The following is a 26,535-nucleotide window of genomic DNA, read 5'->3' on the forward strand; positions in this document are numbered from 1 at the left end:
ACTGGGCCACCCAGGTGCTCTTGTGTACAGACAGTTTTGTTCCATGTGGATGAATTATCTCTCAATTATATGAATAAATAATCACCAAAAAAAACAGATTGAAGCAGGTATTACTTGTGTGATTAAAAATTGTTTGAGCACCTACTGTGTGCCAGGCACCCCCAGAGAGCCCATCCCCCTGGAATGCTTATGTCCTAAGGACTGGGTTCTGGATGGAGGGCTCAGAGCCCCCCGAATCTCCCCTCTGTCCCGGGACAGAGACCCCAGTGAAGGCAGTGGAGGCACTGCCGGGTGCCCAGCCAGTCCCACCCCTCCTGAGTAAACGCCAGGGGTCCCTGGAGCTAAGCGGTCCAACAGAAAGTGCGAGGCCTGCATCGCTCAGCCTTTATCAAAGAAAGGGTAGATCAGAACCACAATGAGAGACACTTCACACCATGAGGATGGCTGTTATGAAAAACCCCAGGGGCGCCTGGGTGGCGCAGTCGGTTAAGCGTCCGACTTCAGCCAGGTCACCATCTCGCGGTCTGTGAGTTCGAGCCCCGCGTCAGGCTCTGGGCTGATGGCTCGGAGCCTGGAGCCTGTTTCCGATTCTGTGTCTCCCTCTCTCTCTGTCCCTCCCCCGTTCATGCTCTGTCTCTCTCTGTCCCCAAAATAAAAATAAAAAACGTTGAAAAAAAAATTAAAAAAAAAAAAAAAAAAAGAAAAACCCCAAGCACAAAATAGCAAGTACTGTTGAGGATGCGGAGAAATTGAAACACGTGTGCATTGCTGGAAGGATCGTAAAATGGTGCAGCTGCTGTGGAATACAATACACTGGTTCCTCAAAGAATTAAATACACAGGCACCTGGGGGCTCAGTTGGTTGGGCGTCCGACTTTGGCTCAGGTCACAATCTCGCAGTTCGTGGGATCGAGCCCCGCGTCGGGCTCTGTGCTGACAGCTCAGAGCCTGGAGCCTGCTTCGGATTCTGTGTCTCCCTCTCTCTCTCTGCCCCTCCCTCATTCACAGGCTGTGTCTGTCTGTCTCTCTCTCAAAAGTAAACACTAAAAAAATGTTTTATTAATTAAATATAGAGGCACCTGGGTGGCTCAGTCGGTTAAGCTCAGGTCATGATATGGGCTCAGGTCATGATCTGGCACTTTGTGGGATCAAGCCCCGCGTCGGGCTCCATGCTGAGTGGAGCGGCTGCTTGGGATTGTCTCTCTGCCTCCCCCCCCCCGCCCAAAATAAATAACTAAACAATTTTTAAAAACTAAATACAGAATTACCAGATAATGCAGCATTTCCACTTCTGGGTATGTAACCAAAAGGATCAAAAGCAGGGTCTGGAAGAGATGTTGGTACACACATGCTCATGGCAGTGTTATTCACAAGAGCTAAACGTGGATGCATCAAGTGTCCACTGACGGGAGAACTAATAAAGAAGATGCGGTCGATCCACACAATGGAATATTATTCACCCCTAGAAAGGAAGGACATTGTGAGAGACGCTACAACATGGATGAACCTTGAGGACGTAATGCTAAGTGAAATCAGCCAGTCACGAAAGGACAAATACCCTACCTATGATCCCATTTATATGAGGCCTCTAGAGCAGACAAAACGTAAGTGGTGGCGGAAGCTGGGGGAGGGGAACGGGGAGTTAGTGTTTAATGGGGACAGAGTTTCAGTTAGGGAAGATGAAAATGTTCTGAAGATGGATGGTGGGGACGGCTGCACAACCGTGTGAAAATATATATATATATATATATTTTTTTTTTTAATTTGGCGGGGGAGGGGCAGAGGGAGAGAGTGAATCCCAAGCACTGAGGGCCTGACCTCATGACCCTGGGATCATGACCGGAGCCGAAATCAAGAGGACGGTGCTCAGCCAACTGAGACCCCTGGTTCCCCAGCACTGTGACTGTATCTCATGCCACTGAGCTGCACCCTTACAGATGGTTAAAATGGTAAATTTTATGCTACGTGTGTATTTTACCACAACTTTAAGAAGAAGGTTGTCGGTGCCTTGCCAGGCCAGGGTCTGCAGGGCTGCCGAGAAACAAAGTGGGGCCTTGCCTGCAAGGGACGCCCCGAGTCTGGTGGGGGAGACAGGGAAGCGGGTAGTCGGTGACAACAGAGGGCCCTGTAGTGTGGCACAGGGGAGGCCCGGGGATCCAGGAGCCCAGCGAGGGGACCCGTTTGCCTGGGGAGTCCAGAAAGAGGCACGAGCTGGATGTTGGGGCCTGAGGCGAGGGGCGGAAAGGGTATCCTTGGAAGAGGAACCAGCAGGGACCAACATGTGGAGGCGTGAACTCTGTCTCCTAAGAGCCTGGGCAGGAGTGGGGTGCAGCGGTGTCAGCGCAGGATAGGAGAAGCGGGAGGCAGTAGGGGCCATGGAGCCAGAGACGGGGAGTGTGCGAGCAGGGCCCCCCACTGCTCTATGGTGCCAGCCCTCTTTTCTTCCCTCCGTCTCTCCAGGGCTTGGGCCCTTGTGGCCTTGTTCACTGTCCCTCCGGACCGCAGCTACTTGCTGCGAGTGCCCCACCAGGCACACAGACCGGGTCGGATGAATGAATTGGCGCGTGGATGATGACCCCACGGTGACCACGTATGACAGGCAGACTCGGGTGTGTGTGAAAGATTCAGGATGTCTGAATGCAGCTTCCCCTTCTTGGAGCCACCGGTCCCTCTCCTCCCAGCCACCCGTGCGGTCCGGCACCCGGCAAGAGCTGACCCTGCTGCTCTGCTTCCGGGTGACAACACAGGCCCAGAGAGGGCGAGAGGCCTGACCAGGATCACAGAGCCAGGCAGGGCCAGAGCTGGAGTGGAATGTCCTTCTCTTGTTCTAGAAGACCCTGGGAGGGCCTCAGAGACCTAGGGGCAGGGGTGAGGTGGCAAAGAGACAACAGGAGCCAGAGTGCAGGTGGGGTGAGACACGCAAGGGAAAGTGGCAGCCTCAGATAAGCCGGTGGGTGCTCAGTCGGCACCCAACAACAATGCCTCCTGGGCCCCTGTTGACCACAACAGAACCGGGGTTAGACCGTGATCCAGGGTCATTCTCAGGAGCATCCTGGCTCCCAGCCCCTGCCATTAGCAGACCTGCAGGGAGCAAGCTTCACCCCTGCTTAGCCAGCCTCTGCCTCGCCAGCAGTTTTCCTGGCTGTCCAAATGGGGTGTGGAGGTCTGAGGCCCTAGGATGTCACTAGTCTCTGGGGACACATGTGCCCTGCTACGGGCATGGGAAAAAGACAAAGGAGAGCCCTGTCTGGCCTCCCCTCCAACTGTCCCCACAGTCCAGCCATGGAACCATGGCCACCACCCCTGATCAGGACCCTCCATGGCTCCCTCCTGGCCACTACCTGCAGAGAGAGTCTACTCCTGGCACTCCAGGTGACTTCTGCCTTGAGTCCTGCCCACATTTTCAGGGTCGTCTCTGTCTTTTCCCTCACGCTTGGGGCTCGGACCAGACGTAGCTGCTTTCAGTAAAAGCCTTTAGTATACGCACAGCACCAGAGCTGGGCTTTAGGGGCTGGCTGTGCAGCCTCAAGCCCCGTGCTACCCCCTCACCGGGTGCCACCTGGGACAAGTTATTTGATAACTCAGTGGCATTGTCAGCACAATAGGGATAATAAGAGCCCCACCTCCCAGGGTCACTGTGAAGGTCAAACGAGCTTATGCCTGCAAAACTCTTGCGATTGTGGCCTAACATTTGTGTACCTGGAGTGCTCTTCCCTCCTTGACCACCTGGAAAATTCCCATTCACACTGCATGCCTGCTGTAGGATGCAGTGACCCTCCCCATCGCCGGGTCATCTTCCTGTCCCAGCCCTTGGCACTGTGTACTGAGAGTGTCTGTTCATGTCTGTCTCGCCCACCGGCCTTCAGGCTCCCAGAAGGCAGAAACTATCTATTACTCAGCAATGTGCCCCACTGCTTAGGGCAGTGCCCACTGCAGATCCATAATTCATTCATTCAACAGAGATTTACTGAGCAGTTACTATATGCCTGTGCTTTTCTAGATGCTAGGGTAGCAGCAGCTAACACACTGTCAACCTCTCTGCCCTGGTACGTTCTAGCAGGTGAGCAAATCAACCAACGGCAGAGGGCAGATAGAGATAGCGCTGGGCAGAGAAGGAATAGAGGAATGTCAGGTGAGGGGTCACGGAAGTTCCAGCCAGAGTGAATGAGCAAATGAGCAGGAGGCACCCCACTTCAGCCCCCAATCCCCCAGAAGCTGTGAATTTCACACTCAGTGCGAACTCCCTGTAGCCCCAGCTTTCCGTGTTCAAGCAGCAGGATGTGACATGCCCGTAAGACGGTGGTTACCCTGTTAAGTGTAGTTACAGTCTGAAAGGGGCTCACCTTAATTAAGACACCATTAACTAAGCCATCAGTATGGTAATGATCTCAGTTGTTAGCAAATTCGATTAAGGAGCTGATTCTGGAGCCCTCTCGATTTCCCCCCATTGCATTAATAAATCTCCCGCTCCTGTTATATTGCCATCTTTTATCTTGTTCACTCTGCCACCGCTGTAAGTGACTGAGCCCCATCCCCGGTGGGTACGCACCCTCGGACAGAGCCCAAATGTCATAACACTCTCTTAGGGCCTGCTCCAGGGGACCCAGAGGATGGCTACCTGGACGAGCTCCTCTAAGCCACGGGACACCCTGATCCTGCCACGCACGGGGACCCCGGAGCGAGTCGGTCGAGTCTGGAACGTGACATACCAGGGGAGGGACCCCACTGTCAAGGATACAGCAGGAAACAGCCACGTGGCCTCGGCCACGCTCCTACCCTCCCTGAGCCTCAGTTTCCTCTTCTGTAAGATGAGATCAACAACACCCCCATTCTAGAACAGTTGGTGAGAACCAACAGGGCAACTGGGCGGAAAGGGCTCTGAAGCTAAATGGTACAACAGTATGTCGGCCAGACGCTACCATGCTTGGGTTTCCAGCTGCCCTGAGAGTTAAACAGCTAGAGACACGCCGCTCCCCGTCCCCCGTCCCCCCTACCACATCAAAAGCGCTGGGAACAAAGGTTGAGCAGCAGGTGCTAGGAGAGCCCTGGTTCTTGGCCACGGTGAAGTGGGGAGCAAACACACAGGGCTCTGTGTCTGCTGTGCAGCCTTGTCAAGTAGGCCTGCTCTGGTTCCCAAGTCTTTCCCTAAAAACAATGGGGCAATGGCTCATCTCCAGTCGCCCCCTCCCCAGCCTCTTTGCCACCTCTGGTAGCCATAGGTTTGTGGCAGCACCTGGGTGCTGGATGTCACGGTACCAGGCTGTAGGAGCCTGAGAGCCGGAGCATAAAAGGACCCACACAAATGAGAGGCAGGGGGCACAGAGCCCCCCAACAGGCCCTCCCTCTGCACCGGCTCAGCCCCTCTCCCAGGCAAGCTGGGCAGGTCAGGGCGGGCTTCGTCCAGGAGACGAAACTGCCAGGAGCTTAAAGTGCAGGTTCCAGGGCTCCTGGCGGACCGAACCAGTCTGTACTGGTATTGGGGCAAGTACTGGATGGCAACTGTGTCCCTGGCAAGACTGTGAGCAGATAGGCTTGGCCAGGTCCTGGGCCCGGGCAAAGGTGTGGCAGGAAGAAGACGGCTGCCCGGGGAGGGCCCTCTTCCCACCAACGGTGGCGGATGCAGCAACGGTGGGGAAGGATTTACTATTTGTTTCGAAAAATACAGCTAGGGCCTTGTCACAGCGAGTGAGAGAGAACACTGGGGTGTCCTGCTCACATCAGCACCGCAACCTGTGGGCTTTTCCACTAAAAAGGCAAATGAATATCACAGCAAACAGTAGACACAGACCACCTTCACCACCACCCAGGGCTCCTGTCGGGGCCTGCTGGCGCATGGCAAGAAGTATGTTTATTTTCCTTCACGCTCCATTAGCGAGAGAGCTGTCCCTCCCCGGAGGGGTGGGGGTGCTGCTTAACTGGGAGCTCCACAGGTCCTTGTCACGGTATAGGGTCGTGGGGCCTTGGAGTGGCCCCCAAGATGTCCCCCTAAATAAGGCTCCAGGCTTCTCCTTTCTAGTCCTAGGGATGGAGCCCAGCCCAAGAGGCTCCAACTCTGTTCTCTAACCTTACAAGGTCTGAGGTCACTGAACAGCCCCGGAAAGCTGAGGTGTGGGGCAAATTGCCTAGGGCAGGTGGAGATGTGGAGCTGTGTCCCACCCTACAGCTCCGAGCCCTAGAGGAAGGATCCTGCAAGGCCAGAGACCGAAGGTTCCTCGCCCCAGAACAGCACGGTGCAGAGCCCGAGAGCCATGAGGCAAGATGGTGTTCTAATCCGATGCCCCCCCCGGGAAGCCTAGCTTAATGAGGTTTTATGGACTTTGGTTTCCATAAATACCTGGACCCGTGATGTCACCAGCCCATGCAGAGTTTAACAGCTTCTGCCACTGGCTGTAGGCCCAGCAGACAAGTGGTCTGCCGCTAGCCCACAGAACACCTGCGTGGCCCAGAAGGACACCAACACCCCTGCTCTTGATGGCAGGCCGGACCTTCACCTGTCTGTGGAGGACACGGCATCCTGTCCCCACCCCGACCTGCCTGCCAGCCTTCCATCAGGCACGGCAGAACTGCCGGTCATGGATGAGCTGGGCAGGAGAACCTTCTTCCAAATAGTCATGCTGAGGGCTATACCAAAAGCCGAAATGGTAGTGGTGGCTTTGAAAACCCTGGATATGGATTTGGGGGGATTACTTGCCCTCAGCGATAGGGAATTTCACAGCCCAATGGAGACCTGCTGACTAACAACCTTTTCCTCGTCGTCACCACCAACAAATAGCTCCACTGCAGGGCACAAACGCTGACAACCTCTGCCCGGAGGCCAGCTCCCTCTGCGAGACACCTGCACAGTAACCCCCCCTCCCCCCACCAAGCCCCCCAATCCGGCTCCAAGCTCAGCTCGGGCCCCTCTGGCCTCCGCTCCTGGTTTCAGGTATAAACCTGCCACATATACTCACAAGTAGTGTCTTCTGCAAGCCATCCTGTCTGGGGGCAATTTTCCCCTTCCCTCTCTCTCCCCAGCTGGGAAGGTTCCGCGTGGTTAGAGGAGGAGCAGGATGCTCAGCCGAGAAGTGGAAGGGAATAAAATTAAATAGAGGGGCAAGTCAGATTCCCCGGGGGTGGCGGGCTCCTACCCTGGGGCGGGAGCAGGGGTTGGGGGGTGACAGCAGCAGGCTCCGAGGGGCCCCGGGCACAGCAGGGCTCACACCATGCCCAAGAGCCTGCCAAGTCATCCAGTCACCATGGTCGCCAGGTTGGGCGGGGGCGTCGGCCTCGCTGGTACCTGGGACCACCTCCGGTTTTTTCCCTTCCGCACATCCGGGGTGGCCGAGCGCGGGGAGGAGGGGGTGCTGGGGGGAATCTGCGCCCGCTTTGCTCTCTCAGCATCCGGAGGATGGGCGGGCGCTCGCGAGCCTCCCCCCGCCCCCCCACCGCTTCTGGGCGCCAAGGAGCAAGGTAGTGTGGCCGCGCTGGACCAATCGCCAAGGCGCTCCTCGCCATGACAACTGTAGCATCAGGCGCGGCCACCTGGCGGCGCCCTCGCGGCAAAGCCACCCGCCCCACTGAGAGTGCCCGTGCAGTGCGAGGGTGCCGCAGCCTGCCGGGGCCCCTTCCTGGCTGGCTCTGGAAACCTGGAAATCTCGTTGCTAAAAGGCACGACGCTGTCCAGAGCCTGCGATGACGCTGCTTTCCAGGGTGGCTTTTCTGCCTTTGGCACGGAGTCGTGCAAGCCATGGAGCGCAACAGGCTGGCGCCCTGGAGTCAGGCCCACTGGTTCCAAGGCTGGCTTTGACCCCTAAGGGCCTCGAGGCTGTGGACAAGCAGCTTCCCTTCTGGGAGCCTCCTCGACTGATGCTATCCTGAAATGGGATCATAATGGCTACGTCACAGGGGTCCAGGAGGGCTTGTCACACACAGTAGCTGCACAGATGCATAGCTGTTATGATGTGTGCTGGCCATGTCCTGGAGCTAGGGAGAATTTCTGCTGTAGCTGTGGAGCCCATTCGTTCCTTCACCACTCACTCACTCATTTACTGTTTCTGGACTGGCAGCTCAGTGATGAATAAGGCGATGCTCTCATGGTGTTCACCTCTTAAGAGGGAAACAGGAAATCAACAAGCAGTCAAATATATAATTTTACATGGTAAGGAGGAGGACAAAAAGTAAAGCCGAAGAGGTAGAAGGGAGGGGGACAGCAGGAAAGAAGGAGGAAGCCATCTACATCAGATGGGGTGCTCAGGGAAGGCCTCTCTAAGAGGGCACGTGTGGGCTGAATAATGGAAGATCCTGGGAAGGAGCATTCCAGGCAGAGGGAAAAGCTAGTGTCAAGGCCCTGAGGCAGGAAGGAGCGGAGTGTGTTTGAGCAACACTGAGGAGGCCAGAGTGGCCGCAAGTGGTGAGCCACAAGGATGTGAGGGTGAGAAGGCCTACATCCACCCTCTCCCCTCCAGATTTTCTCTTTCACGCGCAGATCTCTCTCTTCTTGTCTGATGCTTCACTGATCAGAGTCTGTTTGCTCGTCTGTAAATCAGGAATCCAAAATCTATCTCGTATATGTACACACCTATAATTCTTATTTCCATTATAATCTTTACGACGTCAATGAGGCATAAGATTATCATCGTATTCTCTGGGGAGAAAACTAAAGCCAGAAATTTAACAGCTGGTCCAGATCCACACAGCTGGTGAGTGGTATGGCAGGGGAGTCTGGCTCTGGAGTCCCGGCTCTTAAGCACCTGCAAATCTTCCTCTTTGGGAAGACCACATGAGACAACGGCTGTGAAAAGCCCACCCACCCTGGGCAGCTGTGAGGGCCATTCCCTTTTTCCTATTCTCTCTGGAGTCTCAGACTCACTGAAGTTAGGGGAAGGAGGGATCCTGCATCCTTAAGTTTTGTTCCTTCCTTTGGACAGTGGACAAAATGGAGCTCAGAAAGGGTGAGTGATGTGCCTGAAGTTGCACAGCACTGGGTGGCAGAAGTGGGACTGGGACACAGTTCCTCTGGCTCCATGTCCCTAATGGGGCCAGGGTAGAGCGGAGCATCTGAGTGACTGGTAAATGGCATCAGAACAGCACGATGCTTCCTGATTCACCTCCTATAACAAATCTTTGAATGACCAAGCTTCCTACACAGGGGGCTTCCCTCCCTGAGAATAATGCACTCATGGACATAATTGGTATTTCTGTGGGCTTAACATGTTACAGATCCCCCCTGCCCCTCCCCCCTCCCCTGTCTCTCCTGGAGTTGGACAAGTTCTTTTGTTTTTTATTTTCGGACAAGACTTTAATAACAATACAAACATAGCAGCAGCTACAACCACGAGGGCTTCAGGAGGATCATTTTGCTTCAGATCTGATCTGATGTTCAGTGAATTCGTAGAGGCACTGTACAAAGTAGGTTGATTTCCCCTCCTACGCAGAGAGGTCTCACGTCTACACAGCAGCAGAGCAGACTCGAAGCCACCTCTCCGTGACTCCCAAGCCTGGGCCCTAGCAACTCCCCACATGGCCTCCTCCACATGGGGATTATTTTATCACCCCCATCTTCCAGAAGAGGAAACTGAGGCTCAGAGCCCAGGCAGGCCCTGATTGCAGCGCCGGCACCAGCATCCTTTTCCTGGGTTTCCTCTCCTGCCCCAGTGCCCCAGGGAGTCTCCCCGGGGGGCCAGGACACCCCTCTGCATATTAACTGCTTTTTGGCACTTTCTCCTTATAAACAAACTTGCATGTCTGTTTCTTGTATGTTACGCTGTTATTTCACAATAGGGTACATGGCAAAAACATGCATTCGGAAGCAAACGCCAAGAGCGTAGGCACCTGGGCTGTGTTTACAGGACCCCCGGGCTGTTTTTGATTTCTGATGGTGGGTGTCCACCACAGGGTCAGGCACCAGAGAGTCTCCAAAACTCGTGGATCCAAGGCCCGGCAGGGAATTGGCGTTGGGACAGCTGCAGCCGCCACTCACTCTCAAGGCCCCTCTGGAAATGCCTGCACAAACAACCCCCCCCCCAAACACACACCCACACCTTGTACCTGTCTGTGGCCCCCTGCAAGCAACCCAGACTAGGATGAGAAAGTGGCTGACAAAGAGCAGGTGGGGAAATCTTCCACACCCAGGACTCCCCTCCTGGACTGGAAAATTCCAACCTGCAGGCTGACAGGCAGATTCACGCAGGGAATGTCTGGCTCCTGCACCCTGCTGCCCATGTGTCCCCATCTGTCCCCAGCACGAAAGAAGGCACAACGGCATTTGGAAAGAGGCAGGACAGAAAGGGCTGGAACACACAGTCCACAGATCCCCAGGCCACAGCACCTTTCAGGCTGGCAGCCCGGGAGTCCCAGGGATTGAACCTCTTCCATGGGGGCAGGATGGAGCTCCAGTCCTTGTCCTCAAGCCACCAACCGTTCTAGCCGTGGAAACACAGAACTGTCAACATTCTGACTCTTCAAAGCTCAGAATCACAAATCCTTCAAATCCTGGATTTTTTTTCCCCTTTTAGCGTAAGCTTCACATTGGAAAGAAACAGAACCTTAATTGCACAAATAATCTGAAAATCTCTTCTCTTTCAACACAATGAAGTTCCCTTGACCGCACCCCTACATCTCACTCCCTTTGCCCACCTCCATAGAGGTAACTGCTGTCCTCTGTTTGGAGCACATGCTTCCAGAACTTTAGCGAAGTCTCTAGCTAGCTACATTTATATGCCTATAGAAAATATGAAGAATTACATGCACGGACCTTAAAAAATGGCATCATATTAAGTTATGAAAGTTTTAAAACTTTAAATACACCAAAAGTCATAAAGAGAGATACAGTGGGGCACCTGGGTGGCTCAGTCGGTTAAGCGTCTGACTTCAGCTCAGGTCATGATCTCACAGTTCGTGAGTTCGAGCCCCCTTCGGGCTCTGTGCTGACGGCTCAGAGCCTGGAGCCTGCTTTGGATTCTGTGTCTCCCTCTCTCCCTGCCCCTCCCCCGCTCATGCTCTACCTGTCTCTCTCTCAAAAGTAAAATATTGAAAAAAGAGAAAGAGAGAGAGAGACAGTAAACTCTGTTGTCCGCAGGGCCTCCTACAAGAATCAGACCATCACGAAGCTGATGGAAGCCGCGTCGCTGCCTCTCTTCCGCTCCTCCCCAGCCCTTCCCTCCTCACATTTACACAGTGAGTTCACTGCAGAGTGAATCATTCCTATACAGCGTTCCTACTCAGACAGGTGCCCACAAAGGGCAGGGATGCTTGCACATGTTTTTAAACTTCCCACAAACAGAATCACACTGCACGTCGCTTTCTGCGATCCTCTTTCCCCAGTCAACATTCCACTCGGGGCACCGACTGATGGAATCTCTAAACCAGACTCTTCTTTGCCGAGTGGCCAAATCCTAGGCTTTTCTGATCACAGCCGTGGGCTGGGCTCTTGTTGCTGAGAGGGGCCTGGCAGGCTCGTGCACAGGCCTCATTTGGTTCTGAAACCGCCTCCCCCCACCCCCGCCCCCGTCCCACCCCTGCTCCTCACGTGCAGGCAGCAGAGGAAGGGAGGAGGCAGCTACTGCAAATATCTCTGGAAACGCGTGTGGACTCCTGGAAGCTTGGCAGACACCCTCTCTGCACTGCACCAAAATACCAAGGTGCCCTGTCCCCTGTACTTGGGGAGAAGACAAGACCCTGGCCCCTGGATGGCTGTAGGAGGGGGTCCCTGACATGCCGCTGGAATGCAATGGCTGCTGCTTCTCAGGGCCATTTGGAGCCCCGACCGATGGAGACTTGGAAGCCCACAGGGCTGGCATCAGTCTCTGCCCTCCCACTGCTGTGCCAGGCTTGCCAAGGACGGCCCTGGTCTCCGGAGCTGGCTGAGGCCCGTGACAAGCGAGGGGGCTGTGGCCAGGAGGACGCTGCCTGCAGAAGCTCCTGCTACATCTGGGCCGTGCTGGTGCAGGAAAGGGGGTGCGGGAGAGGGGTGCTGCTCCGTGTGTCCGCTTCTGCAGGGGCTGAGCCTCTGTGTCCCGCTCACCTGGAGGGTGAGAACTAGCAGGAGCAGAGGGTGCTGGGAACAGCCCCTGCCTTTCTGAGCCTCCACTCGTGAGCCTCCGAGAGCCCCCCAGCGTGATGGAGGGCTGGCGTGGCTGTGAACGAGAGGCACCACTGGTCAAGTGCAGGTGTCCTGAGGCCCGTGTAGGATGAACCAGCCACAGACACTAAGCCAGAGCTGATGGGTCTGAGTGTGCCTTGGGGTGTAGGCTCCCTCCCTCTCCTAACATACTGCCTCTCCACTCTCCCCCACCCAAGAACCTGCATCTGCTCAGCAGGCAACGTAGCCTGGTAGTCCAGGCTGGGAGCCACCTCTGCCACCAGCCATGTGACTCTGGGCGGGTGACCCAATGTCAGCCTCTGCATCTATGCACTGAGGCTCACAGGGCATCTCCTTCTGCCTCCAGGCAAGGTCTAAACGAGTTACCGCGGGCAAAGCCCTTAGACCAGGGCCTGGTACTGCCTCCTTGCCCCAGAAGTGTCAGCCAGGCTGGTTATTGTTCTCGAGCTGGCCGGGCTGCTGGAAAGTTCACAGAACTGAAATTCGCAGGGAACTGGAGCTAGAAGATGGGGGTGACACCTCCCCACCACCCCAGCTGAGATGAGAGCCTGCGGTGTACCCCAAACCAACCTCACAGCACCTCCCGTTTCTCACCCTCCTGACGAATTTGACTAATAGTTTTCTTAAATCTAAAACTAGTTTTTATTTGAAAGCGAAACTTCCTGTCACTGTGGTAAATCGTGTACTTGATGGGCTAGTTACACCACAAATAAATACTCAGATAAATAGGGTTATGAAAGAAAAATTGCTCGCCTGAAGCCCTCCCTTGGCCTCAGGGGTCTGAATGTCCCTGGCTGCAAAACCCCGGGCTGATGCTGGGGACACCAGGCAGGGTGGACACAGGGCAGATGTCGGGGTGGGCAGCGGGGATGGCCCTGCTCGTAAGCTGGGTCAGAAAAGACCAGGGATACGTGTGGCAGTGTTGGGGAAGGTCACAGGGCTATCCGTGGTCACTGTGGGGGTGGCGACTCACTTTCCTCTCCAGGAATCCATCTCGCTTGCCTCAGCTGCGGGGTTCTGCGTGCCTGTGTGTGTGTGTATCCGCCCTTGTGTGTGTGTGTCTATCTGTGTCTATTTTTGGTGACTGGCACCGCTCCTCAGAAACAGAGTGGAAAGGCCTCAGGCCCCTATGAAGGGGACAGCAGTCCTCTATGGCTGCCTTATGTCATTGCCACAGGCTGGTCTGCTGGGTGGTCTCTTCCTGGGTCTTCATGGGAATCTGCGAAGTCATGCTGGGCTGCGTGTGTGCCTGGGGACCAGCAAGTGTGCCCAGCCCCCAGCTCACAGGGCCATGAGCATTTCCTGACCACAGAGCAGCACTAATTCTCTATTCGCTTGTATCTCCATCCATAGAATGCCGACTACTTGCTTTGGGCCTGGCCCAGTCTAGGCAGTGGGGGTACAAGGTGAGATTAAAAGCCATGTGTCCTGCCCGGAGGAAGGGACGTGTTCCACGTCTTGAGGCTTTGACAGCCAACACCTCTCCCTGCCCAGCTGCCTCCCCTCCTGGCAATCACCCCTGCATCCCTCTCAGTGTCTGGGGCTCAGGTGGGCCTGACTCTGCTCCCAAGAACAGACATGGCACTCAAGCTGGGCCCAGGAGAGGCAGGCCCAGACTTCACTGACACTGTCGCGCGAGAGAAGCTCTGAACTTGAATTCAAACTTAAATCTGAAAGGTATGAGCCAGCACTTTCCATTGGGCCCCGTGAGGAGGAAGCCAATGCAGGGGGGAAGCTAGACTCAGAGCAGAAGAGGGACAGGTCCAGGGTCAGGACTGGAACTTCTGGATCTAGCCATGCCTGAAGCTTTGGGGATATGTGAGAATCTCATTTCATTTAGGCCAGTTTGAAGTGGACACTCTGTCACTTGCAACCAAAAGTCCTAATACATGTACCTCCTAATAGTTATAATTCTGAATGGATATTTTAATATTGAGTGATTGTTTCAATAGAAGGGTACACAGAAAACTATATGATATGAGGGAAGGAGGGGCAAGTTCTTTGAGAAAAGAGATATAGGAAGGAAAAATGGAAGTTTCCATTTCCAGGATGTTGAAGCTGAGTCTAAAAGGATGACTAGAAGCTTGTCAGGCAGACAGTGCATGGAAAGGCATTACATCCATATGGAACAGCATGTGTAAAGGCGTGGAGGTGAGAAGCACAACAGCGAAAGTCAACTTACTGAAGGGCTTGGGCTTCTTCGGAAGGATGCTGAGGAGGGACATGAAACTAAATAAATCCCTTTGCGGGGTATGGGTTCAAGGGGGAGAGGTTAGAGGCAGGGGGACAGTGCCTCTGGAGAAAGGGAACGGCAGGACTGGAGGCCTGTGGTGGACAGTCGGTACTTCTCTCTGCCCTGTATACAGCAAGGGGTGGGATGGGAGAGAAGAAATGTGTTGGGGAGACATATGGGTGAGGTATGACGGTGACGCAGGGTCAAAGTCAACACCCAGGTTCCTAGCTTGGGCTTTGGATGGATGGTAGTGCCATTTACCTACCTGGGGACCCAAGAAGAGGTACAGGGTGTAAGGAGAGACGACCCGGCCCCTTTTGGATGTGCTGGGGTACGGAGCCTCGGGGATGCTCAGGAGAAGCATCCAGGAGGCTATAAGAATCTGGCTGGAGGCCCGGCTCCAGGAGGGAGAGGTGGGGAGAGAGTGGGTTGAAGAGGGGAGGCCGGGCAGAGCCCTGGCATGTGGATATTTATGGGCAGAAGCAAAGGCCAGCAAAGGAGAGGAAGAAGGAGCCACTGGAGCAGTGGGAAGAGGCCTGGCGAGCTCCCTGCCCACAGCTGCAAGCTGCATTCCGCAGACCCTCCCCTGAAGGTCCTTCCTGGGGATCCGCCATCTGCCCTGTCCTGTCACAGTGAGTTAGGACCTGCTCTTGCCTCCCCAAGGACCTGAGATAACATAAGAATGGCATTTCTTAGCAAAAAGGAATCCCAAATGAGCACCAAGCTTCATGTTCAAAGATGTTCATCGCAGCATTATTTATAAGAACAATGAGCAAACCAAAACTCCAAACAAATATTAAGGTAAATGTCCAACATTGGGAGCTGCCTAAAAATGCATGGCTTTGCACGTGCTAGCAGGCAGCCTTTAAAGGACATGTTTACAAGCAATGATGTTAATGTTTGTTAGTTAAGCAAAAAGTAGGTTCTCGGGGCACCTGGGGGGCTCAGTCAGTAAAGCGCTGACTTCGGCTCAGGTCACGATCTCGCGGTTCGTGAGTTCCAGCCCCGTGTGGGGCTCTGTGCTGACCGCTCAGAGCCTGGAGCGAGCTTCGGATTCTGTGTCTCCCTCTTTCTCTGCCCGTCTCCTGCTCATGTCCTGTCTCTCTCTGTCTCTCAAAAAATAAATAAATGCTAAAAAAGAAATTAAAACAAAATAGGTTCTCAAAGTATATATGTAGTATGAACCCTGTGATGTGAGTGTAACACACAGCTAGAAAAATGCCCAGGGGCGCCTGGGTGGCTCAGTCCATTAAGCGTCTGACTTCGGCTCAGGTCATGATCCCTCACAGTTTGTGGGTTCAAGCCCCACATCAGGCTCTGCGCTGACAGCTGGGAGCCTGGAGCTTGCTTCAGATTCTGTCTCCCTCTCTCTGCCCCTCTACTGTTCACACTCTGTCTGTGTCTCTCAAAAGTAAACATTAAAAAAATTTTTTTAAAGAAAAAGAAAAATGGAAGCACACATGCCAACATGCCACCATTAATCGTTGCCACCTCTGAGTGTTGGAAGTACGGGCCAACTTTATTTCCCTTTTCGTTTTGTTTTCCACAATTTCTACAACATGCTTAAATATAATAAGGGAAAATACCGTTTTCTGCAGGGGCCAGCACATAGGTTCGGAGTCACATGTACGTTTGAATCCAGCTCCCTGCCCTGCCTCGGTGCTGGGCGCCTTCTAGCTCCTTCCAGTCTGGTTTTCCCTCCAAAGTTTCATCCCAGCCCCTCGCACAGGCCTACATGGGTACCAGACGGGTGGATGTAGGCAGCGAGCCAGGAAGAGTGCGTGCGCCAGACAGGTGTTGCACAAAGATGACCAGCATCCTCAGAGGTCACAAAATCAGGATGTTGTGAAGGCGACCCTTTGGGCACAATGTGTAACTGGCTGGGCGCTGGCCGCATCCTGAGTGGGTCCTGCTGAACCGAGCGTCCATGGTGCACAAAAGCGCCACCTTCGGTACCCTGGAAGCCTGGGAGCCAGACCCTGTGTTACCGATGGGGACTGAGGCTGGACATGAAGCCCCGAGGCCACATCTGGAGCCTCCCTAGGAAAGTCGTTCCTGGGCTGAAGGGCGTGTGGGAGTCTGGGCCTAGAGCGAGGCTCCGCTCGGCTCCAGAAGGTGGGAGCGGCTGTCCTAGTTCTTTCTGTCGGGCCCCAGACCTGGAGGCCAGGTGGGGCCTGAGGACAGGACCACTGACAAGGTTGACCCTGGGAGCCCGGGCCCTGCAGTCTCCTCTCCCCATGTCTCCAGGTGGCTCTGGGCCTGAGTTTTCCTGTCTGTCACCCGCTTGTCCTTTCCGTAGAGGGGATTTGGAAGGTGATTCTTCTCTGGCTGGCTGGGGCTGATCTGGCCGATGAGCTGGGCTACCAGTGGGGCCCTTGTGGGGGGGCTGGGGTCTGGAGTCACCCTGTCCAGAGAGACATAGTCTGTCTGGTCTGATGAGGGCTGTTCCCAGGGCAGACTGGGCTGGGGCAGGCTGGGGGCACAGCAGACACAGACTCTGTTCTCAGGCCTCAGTTCCTCAGTTCAGGTCTCCACCAACCGCTTACCTGCTGTGTGACATTGGGCAAGGGACTGCCCGTCTCTGTGCCTCAGTTCCTACCCTGGAAAATGGGAAAAGCAGACCCCAACTGGGAACAGACACAAGAAGGGTTACAGGAGATGTGCCTGCCACAGCACACACACACTAGGGGAAGCCTGGGCTCAGGGAGGGCATGCAAAATAGTAGTCCTCGGCCTTGAGAGGTCTGTCCCTGTCTCCATGCTGGTTCAGCCTCGGGAGAGGGGTCTGGAGGAGGCTAGATGCGCAGAGACACCCCCAGGAGTGAGAACCAGAGGGAATCTTTTCTGGGAGGGTCAGGATCTTTCTCTACCCTAGTCTGGATTACTGCCAACTCAGACTGTGGCACATCATCTCACACAAACACAAATCAGATCTGTCCTTCTCTAGCTTCCCATGGCCCTCAGAATAGAATCCACATGCCTGGCTTGGCATCACGGCTCTGCCAGGCTCATTCATCCCTTCGCCCGCTCTGTTCCATGCCAACCTGTTCCTGCCTCAGAGCCTTTGCACATGATATTCCCCTTGTCAGAACACCCTCCCCGCCGCCCCCCCCCCCAATCTCTGCACGGCTCACTCTCTAGGTCTCCACTCAGAGATTACCTCTTTGGGAGGCATTTCCTGAGCACCCTTGGTGAAATGTTCCTCACCCCCTACCCTGGGCCCATTTTATTTCATCCAGAGTATTTTAAATCAATCTGTTTAGTTGTTTTTTTTATTCTTCTTTTTCAACATCTGTCTGCCATCAAGAAAATGTTGGGTCCCCAGGGACAGAGTCAACACCTGTCTTGGTCATCACAGCATCTCCCAGTGCACTGATGTTGCCCTGGCATACAGTAGGTGCCTAATAAATGTTCACCAGCTAAAAACATAAATGTATGATCTCAAGCCACACTACCTGGCTCATCCCCACTGGATCCGAGGGAACATGGGTACCACCCCGTAGCTTCTCATTATTTCCACATGTCACAACCTCTGTGGGTTTGGTAAAAATCCCAGCCCAGACGAACGTTCTTCCCACAGTCTAAATCTGCACAGGGCAATTACTTGCGCATCCGCACTAATAATAGGTCTTATGATTATAGTTTATTTGCTGCAATTTTAGTTAATAGACCGGATGGAATATTTGCATGTGGAACGTTCCCCGGTTATTTCGGAGAGCTCCCAAATTCACCGCTCATGGGAGAAAAGTCTCTTGGTACAGAAAGAGCCTCAAGTGCACGCGGGAGGCCCGGAGACAAGCCCTTTACCTCCCTCAGTCTCCAGTTCCTCATCTGTAAAGTGGGGTGATAACACCCACCTCTCCGGGAAGGAGTCCATGAGCCAATCTCAACCCTCTGCCACCGTGAACACTGTGCCCTTTGCACCAGTATCCACGTAATGGCTCACTTTAAGCTGATTTTTTTTTTTAACTTGGATGTTTTTGTTTGTTTTAATTTTTTTTAACGTTTATTTATTTTTGAGACAGAGAGAGACAGAGCATGAACACGGGAGGGGCAGAGAGAGAAAGGGCCCTGGGATTTTCTGCATGGTAAGTGAGCACTGGCTTCGACTTAAAGTCACCAGCTGCATTAGCCCTTAACAAGAGAGGCAGCCTGTCCTTTGAAGCTTTGAAGCCAGGCATTGACTTTTCTTCTCTCGTTATGAAAATCCTAGACGGCATCTTCTTCCACCAGAAGGCTGTTTTATCTACACTGGAAATCTGGTTAGTGACTCCACCTTCATTCGTGATCTCAGCCTGACCTTCTGGATAACTCGCTGTGGGTTCTACATCAGCACTTGCTGCTTCACCTTGTACTCGTATGTTGGGGAGACAGCTTCTCTCCTTAAACCTCATGAACCAATCTCCGGTAGCTTCAGACATTTCTTATGTGGCTTTCTCACCTCTCTCAGCCTTCACAGAATTGAAGAGAGTCAGGGCCTTGCTCTGGATTAGGCTTTGGCTTAAGAGAATGTTGTGGCTGGTTTGATCTCTTATCCAGACCACTAAAACCTTCTCCATATTTGCATTCAGGCTGCGTGACTTTCTTACCGTTTTTGTGTTCACTGGCGGAGCACTTTGAATTTCCTTCCAGAACTTTTCCTTCGCATTCGCATCACAGCCACGTTCCTTGGCTATTTGCTGCACAAGGTCTGGCTTGGGGCCTTTCTCAGTTTTTGACACGCTTGCCTCACTAAGCGGAATCACTTCTACCTTTTCACGTAAAGTAAGAGCCGTGGGAGTCCTCATTTCACTCGAACGCGTAGAGGCCACTGTAGGCCTCTTCACTGGCCTGATTTCAATATTATTATGTCTTGGGGAACAGGGAGGCCCGAGGAGAGGAAGGGGGGAAGGGGAGGGGCTAGTCGCTGGAAACGTCAGAACACGCACATCTTTCGATTAAATTCCCCATCTTTTATGGACGCGGTTCACGACACCTCAAATCAGTTACAGCAGCAACATTCAACAATCTCTGATCACGTATCGCGAGAACAAATAGATTAACAACAAAAAAATTTGAAATACTGCGAGAATTACCAAGATGTGACACAGGGACGCGAAGCGAGCAAATGCTGCAGAAGAAAGGGTGCCGACCGACTTGCTTAAAGCAGGGTCACCACGAACCTTCGATTGGTAAAAAAAAAAAAAAAAAAAAAAAAAAAATGCAGTATCTGCAAAGCGCAATAAGGTTAGGTGTGCTTGTACTCAAAAAATATTTGAGGAACGAGCAAATGAACGAGTCTGCTTACATGATGACGGATAAAGTCGCTGGGCTTTTTACTCAAGTGATCGGTCCTCTTCCTTCACCACCAAGCCTGCCAACTTCCCCCTCTCCTCTCCTTTCTCCTTGGCCTCCCTGAGAATACCCTCCTTTGCGGCTCCTGCAGGAGCAGGAACTTAGGCGTGGAAGGTCCTGAGAGCCCCCTGTGGGACCTGCCCATGATGCTCCAGAGAAGTCCCAGCTCCCGCCTGTGTGGCGGCCTCACCCTGGCTGGCCTCTCTGAGCCGGCCATTCACCCCTTTGTCCATATCCAGCCATTCCTCAACTCCTGGCCCATTGTCAGCCTCCCTTTGGATCCAGGGACACTGAACATCTCTGGCATAGAAACAAAGACACAGGCAAGTCTGGGAGATCTGCAGGGATTTTCCTGAGAAAGCCTCACCTTCCAGGGGAGGGGGGGTGCTCAGCTGTTTGGAGCTCCTGCCAGGTCTCTTTGGTCTGGAGCTCCCCATGGAAGATGAGCAGGCATAAGGCAGCTTGTGTAGGGCTAGGGTGGGCAGGGCCTGGAGGAACCAGACAGCCCGGTCTGGAGCAGGGCAGCCTGGTGGAGGGAAGCTCAGCACCCCCAGGCTCTACAGGCAGTCCTGAAACCCAGAGAGCAGAGATGACACCAGGAGGGAGCCAACTGCAACGCCTTCTGGGCCAAGCTGATCCGCGCTGTGCAGGGTTGAAGCTGACTGCAAAAAGGAGTGAGTTCCCCGTCTCCGTGACTAAGAAAGCAAGGGTCTATCAGGGGCAGAAGAAGGCCTTGGGAGGCTCTGCCAGCCCTGAGGACTCTGGATCCCAGGGATGTCCCCATGAAGTTCTCAGGGAAGCCCTGGTGTTGCCCCAAGCCCAATGTCATGGGGTGTAATACTACGATGTCCTAGCAGAGGGCAGAATGTGGCTGCCACACAGTCCTGGAAAGAGTTGCTGGCAAAACCCCAAACCTCTGGGACTCAAGGAGGTCCAGAGAGGCCCAACAGACCTGGGTCCCTCCCAGGCCTGCCCATGAAACCACTCACCACCTCCACACCCACACCAGTCCCTAGCATCTTGTTTCTAGATTGGATCCTTTTGGCAACATCTCCGTGCGTGGGATTGTTTTAGCCCCACCCAGGTCCAAAGTCACCCCTCAGTGGCCTCACCCATGCACTAAGTCAGACTTGAAGGTCCCACTCAGATACTGTCACTTCTCAGTGACCCACCCAGGTCCTAAGTCACACGGTGTTCCTCGGCAGTCTGCTCTGAGAGCCCAGGGAGGTGGGCCGCGCTGTGCCTGGTCAGCTGCCATATCCTACCGTGAGGACACTAATTTCGCATTTATCAATTTCCACTGTCCGTTTTTCTTATGTATTTTAATCCAAGGCATTTTGAGTCCTGCCTCCCACAGCCCTGTGAGGAGCTTATAGGCCTGGCCCTGCCCTGCCTGTGCTCAGGAAGATCCTCACCCCGGCTCTGATACCAGGTTCAGGGTGAGCACAGCCTGCACACGGTCTCCCAGGAGGCCACGAGCCTCTAAAAGCAGCTTCCAGAGGAGAAGCGATGTCTCAGGAGGGGACTGCACTGTGTGACCCTGGGGACCGCCTCACCCTGACCCTCAGGCTCCTCATCTCTCAGGTTTGCCATAAGGAGGTGGTGGCAGAGAAGCAGCCACGTCCACTGATGGGGGGTTGAGCGTGAGTGGTCACAGCAGCCTCTGTCTTCTCCTCAGGCCCATAGTACAGAAGTAGAAACTGAGGACAGTGAAGCTCGGGGTCTGTCTCTCACCACACGGCTGAACAGAGGGGCCCAGGAGCCAAACCCAGGCCAACTGATTCCAGCAACCACATGTTCGCGAGGGCCTTCTCTCAGTGAGTCCTGCACCTGCTAAGCTGTGTGACCTGGGGTAGAGTGCATGCCCTCTCTGGGCTTCTACTGGAAATTCAGGGAGGGTGGGAGTTCAGTTCAATCATTACCTCCCCAGAAAGCAGAGGGGCACATTCAGATTATTCACAAACAAAGACTTCACTGATGTCAAATCAGAACCTAAGTGAGGTAGGTGTTCTGTACTTGGCGCACGGTAGGGGTTCAGAGGGGCCACTGCTGCTGTTTCACCATGGTAGTGACCATGGTCATCAGTGAGCTGGCACCAGTCAGATCTTGCTCTCTGAGCACCCTCCCTCTTCCTCACCTTGCTCTAGGCTTACTGCACAGGCAAATGAGCCAGAGACTGCCACCATCCCTGTCCCTTGGTTCCCCTGGGCTGCGTGTGACCCGGTCCAGATGGTCACTGCCTTCCCCAGAGGCGAGCCCAGCTGGGCAGGGTCTCGCCCTTCCTGAAGCCTCCTCATGGTTCCCCTAACCAAAGCATCAAATGTCCACCCCAGGCTTCTTGAACCAGAACCCCGGGGCAGGTCCAGCCCTCGGGGTGTTAACAGCCTTCCCGCCGACATCCTTGCAGCCCTATTAGGGAGACACTACCTCTCGAGAGGCAGGAACACAGGCTTTGGCGGCCGGCTGATGGAGCAAAGGATATTGTAATGCATGCCCTGCACTTCCCAGAGGCCAAGCTCCATTCCTGCTCCGTCACCCCTCCTTCCCCAGCCATCTGGGGCTTTTTCTGCCTCTCAAAGTCTCCAGGTAGGCCCTAATGGGGATGCTGAGGACACAATCACCAGCCTTTTAGGAACGCGTGTTTCTGAATGAAGCCTGGGCGTCTTCTTGCAGAGAATGCTGAGTGAGACTTTCGGGGCTGGCAATTTGCAGAGCAGTCCAGATGTGGCAGGACAATGGGGGTCTGATTGGCAGGGGAGCAGGAAGGGCCAGCAGCTGCAGAGCAAGGAAAGGTGGGGTGTAGGAGGGGGGCGGTGCACAGGAAAATCTGCAGGGAGGTAGGAGTCCTGCAAAGGCATGGGGCGGGCCAGGTCTCATTCTACAGCCCCAAATAAAAGCGCTGACCCAGCTGTACCGGAAAAAGGCCTGGGCAGGAGGCAGAGGGACTGGCGTGAGAGAGGAAGGAGGCAGCAGGCTTCTCCTGAGAACTCTGTAATTCATTCATTTATCTGTGTACTAAGTCACTCATGCATGCATGAACGCCTTTGGAAGGCATCATCATGAAATGGCAACAGCTCTCAAGGGTCATTCAGACTCTGTGGTTTAAATTCTGGCTCCTGCACATATCTGGGTCCTTCTGCCCCAGTACCCACATCTGCACCATGAGCTTGGTATGACGCTAAAAAAAGGATCATACAGGTAAAAATGCTCAGCACCACCCTTGACTCTTAGTAGGTGCTTACTAAACATGGGCTCAGCTTTCCCGTCTCCTCTTTTCCCTCTCGGTCATTCTGACATCTTTTGAGTAGCTAGTATGTATCAAGAACGGACCTGGCCAGTGGGAGACAGACAAAGGCAAAACCCTTAGACCAGGCTCTGGCTCTTGAGAAGTTCACAGTCATGGAGGCAAAGGATGGCGAGGGACAGGCCTCTAAGTGACATCAGGGAAGGGGTAAATGGCCATTCATTTATTTGCTCATCCCTTTAGTTATTCATCCAATTAAAGGTATTATGTCACCGCCTGAGGCAGCACAAAGCAAGGCCCTTCCCACAAGGGATTCACAATCTCGCAAGAATCCAGTATGTTTGGAACACAGAAGTCAAGCAACTGACAGTACTGGGAAGGCAGCACAGAGGAGGTGCCGTATGAGCTAGGTTTTGAAGGATGCGTAAGAGTTCCCTAGGGGAAGGAGACAAGAAAGCACACTCCCAGAAAAGAAACAGGACAAGCAAAAGCATAGCAGACTTCTGGTACTTGGAAAGACTGTCCTAGCAGAGGGCAAACCTGCTTGGCTCTAGACTCAAAATACATCCTCATGCCCTCCGGAGACACGGAAGAAACACCAGCTGTGGTCTGTGACCAGTTCTGGGCCTTCAGAGATAGTTCTCATTTACTGAGCATCTATTCTCTGCCTAAAGTCTCCCAGACCTTCGTATACGTGGTCTCCTTCCATGCTTGCAAACCTTTGAGAGTGGTCTGGTTTTCTCCTGGCTCAGGAGGAAGTTGAGGCTCCAAGACAGAAAGTGACTTACCCGCTAATACCACTGGTCGGGAGAAGAGCTGGGGTTTGAATCCAGATCTACCTAACTCCAAAGCAATGGTCTTCCCCTGCCCTGCATTTGGACCTAGATCCGCTGTCCTCGGTCACTAAGTCCTCCACATGGGATCTTCCTTCTGTCTGCTGGCATGTTATGCAAGCTCCACCCCCCTCCCCCCCTTCCACACCCCTCCTGGGCTGGGGGCTCGATCCTCTGGCCATGATCCTGGGCTGGCATGAACCCTTCTGGATTTCACACCATTGCCCTTCACCTTTGAGGATCTGGCCTCAGCCCCTCCCTCTGTGAAATGGGGCCTGGCCCCTCAGCTCTGCCATTCCTGACACCCCTCTCCCCACCCTTTGCCTCTGCATCTGCAAAACGCTGATAAACCATCTCTGGGCCTTTAAGGGATTTTTATTTCTCCAGCCACGCTTTTCTCTACATTTTAATAAGCTGCCTGCAAAATTGGTGATTGATGAGTAAGAATGAGGAGGATGTGGGGCTGAACATTTTTTTCCCTCAGAATCGCTTCTGGCTGCACACTCGACTTTAAATTGATCAATAACGTGCGGGACCAACATTAATTATCAGCCATTTGTCACCGGGGAAGGCTGAGGACTGAGCCCTGCTTGCAGACCTTGTCCTCATGGCCAGCTCCATGGCACTGTGGGAGATGCCCAGCTGCCCTTCGTGGGCACCGAAGGCCTCGGACACTTAAGGCCCTTGCTGAGCTAGGCCCCTGGAACCCTGAGCACTGTGGCAGCATCTAGAGGCAGAAACTGAGCATCCCAGGGTGATAGCGCTCCTGATGCATGCCAGCCCCCAGGTGGCTCATGGCCTCACCAGACCCTAGGCTGGCTCTGAATAAGGTTAAAAGGATCCCAGAAGATCCTGGAATTTCTTCATTCAACCAACACAGAGCAGCTATTACATGCAGCCATTTTTGGGGGCACTGAGCAGTGAGCGAGACAAGGTCCCTGACTTTTGGGGAGGCTGATAACAGAATCATAGGGAAGTGCAGCGATGTCGGGGAGTGGGGGGAAGCTAAGATCTCTGAAGGAAAGCAAAGCTGGTAAGGTTGGAAGGGCCAGGAAGAGGGCGAGAATTACCCATTTAAATAGGGGTTGGGGAAACCCTTGCTGAGGAGGGGAGTGAAAGAAGGAGCCGCAGAGGTATCTGAGGAAGAACATTCACAGCAAAGGGAGCAGCAGTGCAAAGGCCCTGAGGTAGGGGGAAATGGATGATTAGAAATAACACTTTGCTCCATGAACGAAGTCGGTCACAAAAGACCACAGAGTGCATGGTCCCGTTTATAGGAATATTCAGGACAGGCGAGTCCACAGAGACAGGAAATGGGTAAGTGGTTGCCAGGGGCTTGGAAGATGGGGGTAATAACGGGGAATGACTATTAATGGGTATAGGTTTATGGGTGATGCAAACATCACAAAATTAGACAGTGGTGATGGTTGCACAACTCTGAATATACTAAAACCGTTGCCTTGCATGCTTTAAGCGGGTGAGTTTTCTAGTATGTAAATTACCTGCCAACGAAGCCGTTGCACAATGACTATGTCACATGTCAGGTAGCCAACAGTGCCCTGAAGGAGAAGGAACTGGGATAAGATGGGGAGAGGGGTTAGGAGGCGACACTTGAGCAGGGACCTGAGTGGAGTTTCAGGTCCAGGAATGGGTGCAGCTGGACTAGGCTGCCTGTGTCTGCCACCTGGGGAAGTTGATGCCAGAGTTGGGCACGTGGGCGTGTCAGACTCCGGCCTGGGGGTGCTGATAAGTACTCGGTGGGGTGGGAGGGGGTGCCACTTCAGGTGTGCTGGATGGCATTTCATGAGAATCTGACGTTTTAATACCACTAAGACTTGCATCGTCTCAGAGCCAGTGAGACAAATGCTTTTCAGGCTCAGGTCCCTCAGGTGGTCACGGAGGTCACTACCGTCCTCTGTTCAGAAAGAGCGGAGGCGGCACCAGGTGGGGCTTATGGGTAGTGGCCATTCTGTGCCTGAGTGCTGGCCCAGGCATCCGTAGCCCTTAGAGGCCCCGCTTAAGTCACATCACTGGCAGAGCTCGATCTTTTGGGAAGCCAAAGTCAGTATTTACAGGAATGAAGCAGGCCAAGGTAAATGGGACTTCTCCCAGATCACCCTGGGGCTCCAGCTCTGGGAGGGCTTCTTGGCCCTAAGTTTTAGGAAAATAGCCATCAGTGTTCCCCAAAAGGTCTCCCTTGGGGCAGCTTTAGATACCAGGAAAGCCCCCTCAACCTCAAAGTGCTCCCTGTTCGTGCCCAATTCACCTTGTCTCCCTATAAAAGCAGAACCAGCAATGAAGGAGGTGGTTCTGGGCAGAGGGCTCAGCACGTGCAAAGGCCCTGAGTGAGGTAGGAGTGTGTCTGGTGTGTTCCAGGATCAGCGAGGAGGCCGCTGTGCTGGTGCAGAGGGAGTGATGGGGACAGTGGAGGAGGGGTGGTCAGAGGACTGGCTGGTGCAGGCTTTGGATAGCCTTGGCCTTTACTCTAAGGTGGGAGCTTTGGGAAGGCCCCTCTGGCTTTGTGCTGAGAACAGATAGCAGGGTGGCAAGGGCAGGAACAGGGAGGGCAGGGAGGAGGCTGGTACAAGGGGCCATGGGAAAAGACTTCCCCATGACCTTGAGTGAAGCTCCACCGACTCCTCCTTAGCATAGAGTGGTGGGGGAGATCAAATGAGACAGATGAAGACCATAGTCCTCCTTCCAAAATGAGGTTTGGCTGGCTCTTTCCTCTTCTGTCTTTATACCAGGCTCTTCCTACATCTAGGCCTTCGCACACACTGTTCCCTCTGCCCAGGACACTCTTCCCTCTCTCCT

This window comes from Panthera tigris, assembly GCF_018350195.1.
Source record: "Panthera tigris isolate Pti1 chromosome F3 unlocalized genomic scaffold, P.tigris_Pti1_mat1.1 chrF3_random_Un_scaffold_45, whole genome shotgun sequence".
Lineage (NCBI taxonomy): Eukaryota > Metazoa > Chordata > Mammalia > Carnivora > Felidae > Panthera > Panthera tigris.